This window comes from Rhyacophila brunnea, unplaced genomic scaffold, assembly GCF_057557595.1.
Source record: "Rhyacophila brunnea isolate RB1 unplaced genomic scaffold, BYU_Rbru_1.0 scaffold_8, whole genome shotgun sequence".
Classification (NCBI taxonomy): Eukaryota; Metazoa; Arthropoda; class Insecta; order Trichoptera; family Rhyacophilidae; genus Rhyacophila; species Rhyacophila brunnea.
In genome coordinates, this window is record NW_028233350.1 from 37249886 (window position 1) to 37256903 (window position 7018).

General features: G+C 34.5%; 2 pseudogenes; both read left to right on the plus strand.

Moving 5' to 3' along the window:
* The first annotated feature begins 317 nt into the window (after window positions 1–317).
* LOC147064187 (DEAD-box helicase Dbp80 pseudogene) lies at window positions 318–1718 on the plus strand (annotated as a pseudogene).
* Window positions 1719–5184: 3466 nt separating this feature from the next.
* On the plus strand, window positions 5185–6585 carry LOC147064188 (DEAD-box helicase Dbp80 pseudogene; annotated as a pseudogene).
* The last annotated feature ends 433 nt before the right edge of the window (window positions 6586–7018 follow it).

Genomic DNA, 7018 nt, shown 5'->3' on the forward strand with positions numbered 1-7018 from the left:
GCCTGTTCAAACCGTTAACAATAAATTGAACAATACTAGCATTTTATAATATATTCCTTCCTCATAGTTTTGAATTGGTGAGGGTCCAAAAATAACAGTTACCTCTGCCCTTGCGTTTTCTCTCAAAGGCCATGGCCCTTAAGTATAGGTATCACAGCTATTAGAATATTGTAATATGTTGAATAATAATGTAACACTACTATAATAATATAATACAATTTTCAATGTTGCCGATCATATAAGAATAATTGACATTATCCACTTTGTTTTACTGCAGATGATACATCTTACATACTTGTTTTTGTGTTTATAGAAAGATGGCGACAGGAAAACTGAAGTGGGAAAAATCTGCCGATGATCTGGAAATTGCACGCAAAGTAACCGGACTGAACATTAAATCCTCAAATAATCAAAACCCGTCTGAAGAGTCACTCAATGTTGTAAATCCGACAGAGACATTACTACGAAAAATAATTCGTAATGGATCAGTGAAGTCACGGAAAGATGTTGAAGTTCAACGAAAAGATCCTAACTCACCGTTTTACTCTGATAAAACATTCGAATCTTTCAATCTAAAGCCAAATTTACTTAAAGGCGTTTACGCAATGGGATTTAAAACACCATCAAAAATTCAAGAAATAGCATTGTCAACATTACTAGCTGACCCTCCCCAAAATATTATTGCCCAATCTCAATCAGGTACCGGTAAAACAGCCGCTTTTGTTTTAGCCATGCTGAGTAGAGTTGATCCAGGTTTAAAACACCCTCAAGTGCTATGCATGAGTCCAACGTACGAACTCGCAATTCAAACTGGTGAAGTTGCCGCAAAAATGGCAACGTTTTGCCCAGAAATAAAATTAAAATATGCAGTACGTGGCGAAGAAATGGCCAGATCTGCCAAAATCACCGATCATATTATAATTGGCACTCCTGGAAAAATGTTGGAATGGGGTGTCAAATATCAAATGTTTGATTTGACAAAAATCAAAGTCTTCGTGTTGGACGACGCGGAAGTTATGATTTCGAGACAGAGGCATCAGGATCAATGTATACGAATTCATAAAATGTTACCGAGAACTTGCCAAATGATGTCCTTTTCCGCCACATACGACACACCTGTCATGGAGTTTGCTGAAATTATTGTACCGAACCCGCTAATCATTCGTCTCTTGCGTGAAGAAGAATCTTTGGATAACATCAAACAATTTTATGTAAAATGCAGAGGACAAGACGAAAAATATCGCTCCATTTGTAATATTTACGGAGTTATTTCTATCGGCCAAGCGATAATATTCTGTCATACAAGAAAAACTGCTTCATGGCTTTTAGAAAAAATGACAAAAGACGGGCATTCAGTTTCTGTTTTATCCGGAGACCTGACGATTGAACAGAGAATATCTGTTCTTGATAGATTCAGGTCTGGACAAGAAAAAGTACTTATCACCACAAACGTGCTATCCAGAGGCATCGACGTAGAGCAAGTAACACTGGTTGTGAATTTTGATATGCCGATGGACTTACACAAGAAAGGAGATTGCGAGACATACTTGCATAGGATTGGGTATGCGGGAAGATTCGGCAAACACGGCATCGCCATCAATCTCATCGATTCCCCTCTGGCATTGGAAATTTGTCAAAATATTGAAAAGCATTTTGGGAAAAAGATAGCTTTACTGGATACAGAAGATTCAGATGAAATTGAAAAGATTGGAGTGTAATTTTTAAGTTTTTTCACTATAATTATTATTTTGTTTATTTGTTAAGCATTTTGGGAAAAAGATAGCATTATTTGATCATGTCAGAAGATTTGGGAGTATTTATAATCAAAATGCTATAGAAATGTTATGATTTTTTCTTTTCAGTCACACAAAACTGATTTGCAAAATGCATATAAAAAAAGGTATGAAAATCATTTACATCACTCATACATGGTTATATTATGTAAATTGTACGTATGCAGTTTGCTGTATCGCTGTTCATCGTGACCTGGTGTACCTGGCATATGTGTACTGCTTATATCATTGAAAACCCGGTGCGCACACAGAAAAATGGTTTGGGGCACCCATTTACAAAAAAATCCATATTTTATTTTTTTATTAATTTTTATGGCAGCAGGAATGGACGGGGTTAAGGAAATCTAGTAAGTGCCACCGACCTTCACACTAACTCTGCCAATTACTTACAGGTTTTCATCACTTCAACAGCGGAATATCACTTTTCCATGTGCATCCTCCATACCCAGATACTCGTCGAAAATGTCTGGTGGTTAAGTCCAACTAGGGATTGCAATACCGAATGAAAATGTCAATAGGTACCGGTCGCCGGAATTGATCCATTGCTGTCTTAATTGACATCTAAACTATGGATTGCTATACCGAGTGAAAATACCTATACCGGTATTTCCTATTGAATACCGATATTCCTAAAATATTATGGAAAAAACAATATCAACCATTAGATTATTCATATCTATATATAACAATCTCTTTAATTATTATCATAATTATTATCAACATAATATATTATCTAAACCTTTAAAAATAGATAAAGGTAAAAGTGTCGCTGAGTTTCAAAACCCGCTATAACACTTTTTCATTATGTTGAGAAAATCAATAAAAACTTTTTGAACTAAAAAGGTTTTTGAATGTTTCAGTAGTGTTATAGCGGGATTTGATAGACACATTGATTTTGTTTCATAAATGACAGTTAATCGTAGCGGCTTTTGAAAGAGGCGATACAATTTTCATGTAGAGATTTTAATTACGAATCCAGCGATATATATATCTTAATTATTTCAAAAAAGTGTTATAGCGTGTTTTGAAATTTAGCGACACAAATATGGTAGAGATGCTGATATTTACAGATACCTGGTAGTTGAACTATTGAGACTTTCTTCTTCGAATGATCTTTCAATTTATATTATTATGAAGAGTTCTTCGATAATATTATGTATGTGACCCTCTGGTCATTAATTCCACCTGGTTTATTAGTTCACACCGCTTTTTGCAATATTTATACTTTTATCCCATAAGAAGTAAAACCAAATAAATGTTCACTTTTTTGGTCAACAAAATTATATTTCTCCATTATTGTATAAACTACTCTTTAATTAACTAGATAAACATTGAAAAATTAGACTCAGACATGAACTTAATATTCGCCACTAAGGCTGAGGTTATTATTGATTATAAAAATGAACAGTATTTAATTGCTATTTCAGATATGTACCTACATCAAAAATATACCTGACAACTTCTAAAACCCTCGAGCGACTGGCGAAACAGCCACCAAGGACATCGCAGGACAACGGAAGTAAACTAGTCGACGCGTAAGCCGACAAAAAAATACTGTCCTGTTTAACCTTTTATGTTAATTAATACATTTCATTTCAACTTTCAATACCGAATATTTATTATATTATCTGATTTTTAATACCGGTATTTCGGTATCAAAAACAATGGGATACCGGTTTTAAAATACCGGTATTGCAATCCCTACTCATGGTGTCATGACTCGCTACCGTATAGCAGCACTGTCAGAATGCAAGCGTCAACATAGGTGGCATTTGGTTTTAACCGTGTGCAGTCCCAGATATTCTACATCTAGTTGAATGATGCTTCAGCCATTCCCATTTAGATAACGAACTATGCCATCGTGTCATCTACCAACATGTGCACCCCAGGTACATGAAGCTATCAATGTTTTGCCCGTTACTTTGGTTCCATGGGGAAATCTAGATCAGGACAGGTGCTTTGCAGAAAACACTGGTTTCCTTAGTGTTTTCAACATGTACTGAAAACGATTAAAGTCTTTTTACGATCAATAATGAGTCAAGAGTGATTAAAAAAAATAGCGGGATTGCATGTTCTTATTATTCTAAATTAATCAATAAATTTGCTGGTGCGAAATTATGAAAAACTTTGGTTAAATCATTTTTGTAAGTATCTAATAATGTTGTGAAACATTAATAGATCGTCGGTGTTTTGTAAAAAGGGCGAATCAACCATTTTGGTGAAATCGAGATTTTAATGATATTACAATATGTACCCCACTAGCTTTGTTGTGGAAAAACGGCGAATTTTTATCTCCACAGGAAAGTACTTAAAAACGATAATCAACTAAAATAAATTTAAATTACGAAATAAAAAGCAAATGTGACTTTATTATATAATAATTATAAAATATTATATAATAATACCTATTATAATGACAGTATTCTTTCTAAGCTTTATTATAAACTTGTTGGATATTCATAATCATCTACAGGTAAAAAACAAATAAATGTCTAAAAGTTAAAAATCCTCCTGTAAAGTAGCATTTTGGTTAATTCGCCCTTTTTACAAAACACCGACGATATAAGATGTGAATCAATATAATTATATAATATGATTCAATATAAGTCAATAACTGACCAGATTCCCACAGTAATATGATATATTGTTGATATCGAAAGGGATTCTTTTATATCAATAAATAAGGGATACCTTTTAGATTAAGTACCGATTATAGGTAAGAATTATTGTGTGATTTTAGAGTGTGTATGTTCCCACAATGTGAGAGAAGTAATAATAAATTGTGATGTATATCATGGGGTCAGTAGTTATGATACTCTTGTGTAAAACCTATTGATTAGGGGACGCTTCTCTAATCAGTGACATGTGAATATATCGCAAGTACAACAAAAAATCTATTCCGAGCCCAACCTATATATTGAGCACCTAGCCAATATAGCGGCACTGTTGTATTAGATGTCATACTGTCAACTTATGTATGTTAAATACCTGTTTATACAATTGTCTAATAAATGAATCCAATAAAGTATTTTAATAAGATCAAATCGTTAATTACTAATTTTGGACTAATTATAGAAGCCTGTTCAAACCGTTAACAATAAATTGAACAATACTAGCATTTTATAATATATTCCTTCCTCATAGTTTTGAATTGGAGAGGGTCCAAAAATACCAGTTACCTCTGCCCTTGCATTTTCTCTCAAAGGCCATGGCCCTTGAGTATAGGTATCACAGCTTTTAGAATACTGTAATATGTTGAATAATAATGTAACACTACTATAATAATATAATACAATTTTCAATGTTGCCGATCATATAAGAATAATTGACATTATCCACTTTGTTTTACTGACGATACATCTTACATACTTGTTTTTGTGTTTATAGAAAGATGGCGACAGGAAAACTGAAGTGGGAAAAATCTGCCGATGATCTGGAAATTGCACGCAAAGTAACCGGACTGAACATTAAATCCTCAAATAATCAAAACCCGTCTGAAGAGTCACTCAATGTTGTAAATCCGACAGAGACATTACTACGAAAAATAATTCGTAATGGATCAGTGAAGTCACGGAAAGATGTTGAAGTTCAACGAAAAGATCCTAACTCACCGTTTTACTCTGATAAAACATTCGAATCTTTCAATCTAAAGCCAAATTTACTTAAAGGCGTTTACGCAATGGGATTTAAAACACCATCAAAAATTCAAGAAATAGCATTGTCAACATTACTAGCTGACCCTCCCCAAAATATTATTGCCCAATCTCAATCAGGTACCGGTAAAACAGCCGCTTTTGTTTTAGCCATGCTGAGTAGAGTTGATCCAGGTTTAAAACACCCTCAAGTGCTATGCATGAGTCCAACGTACGAACTCGCAATTCAAACTGGTGAAGTTGCCGCAAAAATGGCAACGTTTTGCCCAGAAATAAAATTAAAATATGCAGTACGTGGCGAAGAAATGGCCAGATCTGCCAAAATCACCGATCATATTATAATTGGCACTCCTGGAAAAATGTTGGACTGGGGTGTCAAATTCCAAATGTTTGATCTGACAAAAATTAAAGTCTTCGTGTTGGACGAAGCGGATGTTATGATTTCGACACATGGGCATCAGGATCAATGTATACGAATTCATAAAATGTTACCGAGAACTTGCCAAATGATGTCCTTTTCTGCCACATACGACACACCTGTCATGGAGTTTGCTGAAATTATTGTACCGAACCCGCTAATCATTCGTCTCTTGCGTGAAGAAGAATCTTTGGATAACATCAAACAATTTTATGTAAAATGCAGAGGACAAGACGAAAAATATCGCTCCATTTGTAATATTTACGGAGTTATTTCTATCGGCCAAGCGATAATATTTTGTCATACAAGAAAAACTGCTTCATGGCTTTCAGAAAAAATGACAAAAGACGGGCATTCAGTTTCTGTTTTATCCGGAGACCTGACGGTTGAACAGAGAATATCTGTTCGTGATAGATTCAGGTCTGGACAAGAAAAAGTACTTATCACTACAAACGTGCTATCCAGAGGCATCGACGTAGAGCAAGTAACACTGGTTGTGAATTTTGATATGCCGATGGACTTAGACAAGAAAGCAGATTGCATGACATACTTGCATAGGATTGGGAATGCGGGAAGATTCGGCAAACCCGGCATCGCCATCAATCTCATCGATTCTTCTCTGGCATTGGAAATTTGTCAAAATATTGAAAAGCATTTTGGGAAAAAGATAGCTTTACTGGATACAGAAGATTCAGATGAAATTGAAAAGATTGGAGTGTAATTTTTAAGTTTTTTCACAATAATTATTATTTTGTTTATTTGTTAAGCATTTTGGGAAAAAGATAGCATTATTTGATCATGTCAGAAGATTTGGGAGTATTTATAATCAAAATGCTATAGAAATGTTATAATTTTTTCTTTTCAGTCACACAAAACTGATTTGCAAAATGCATATAAAAAAGGTATGAAAATCATTTACACCACTCATACATGGTTATATTATGTAAATTGTACGTATGCAGTTTGCTGTATCGCTGTTCATCGTGACCTGGTGTACCGGGCATATGTGTACTGCTTATATCATTGAAAACCAGGTGCGCACACAGAAAAATGGCTTGGGGGGCCCATTTACAAAAAAATCAATATTTTATTTTTTATTAATTTTTATGGCAGCGGGAATGTATGGGGTTAGGGAAATCTAGTAAGTGCCACCG